General features: G+C 46.2%; 1 pseudogene; it reads right to left on the bottom strand.

The window, feature by feature from the left end:
- The window catches only part of LOC107600408 (target of Nesh-SH3-like), a 22,807-nt pseudogene that overhangs the window by 1,702 nt on the left and 20,650 nt on the right, over positions 1–455 (bottom strand).

The raw sequence follows: 455 nt of genomic DNA, 5'->3' as shown, positions 1-455 counted from the left end.
CGGACGCTCCTTCGTCGAAATCGCCGGCAGCGCCATTCTCAAGCCCACCCGCCTCTGCTCACTCTAACCCTCCCACCATTCCTCACGCTAGCCCCTGGCCTCTGCTCACTCTAGGCCACCGTGTGTGACGCTGTGTTTCGTTCTGAAAGCTAAACTACTTTGTTTGGCCTTCCAAAAATGGACACAACTAGAAATCAGTGGTTAAGTTGTATTTACAACACTGTTCCAGAACAGTTCAACCCAAATATTCAGATGTGTGCAGCGCATTTTATGGAGGACTGTTTCCTGATCCTGGAAGAGTAGACTACAATGCCGGCTGTTCTGACTCACAGACTGTAAGTAGAGTTTTTATATTTTATATATTTAAAGCGAGTTTTTTGGGCAGTGTAGAGTAGGGCTTGTTGTTTGTCATTTCTCCGATCACAAATGCAGACATGGTTTTATGTTTACACGGC

Source organism: Sinocyclocheilus grahami, unplaced genomic scaffold, assembly GCF_001515645.1.
Source record: "Sinocyclocheilus grahami isolate Dianchi unplaced genomic scaffold, SAMN03320097.WGS_v1.1 scaffold283.1, whole genome shotgun sequence".
Lineage (NCBI taxonomy): Eukaryota > Metazoa > Chordata > Actinopteri > Cypriniformes > Cyprinidae > Sinocyclocheilus > Sinocyclocheilus grahami.
Note: the sequence above shows the minus strand (reverse complement) of the source record. Positions and strands in the feature narration are given on the sequence as shown.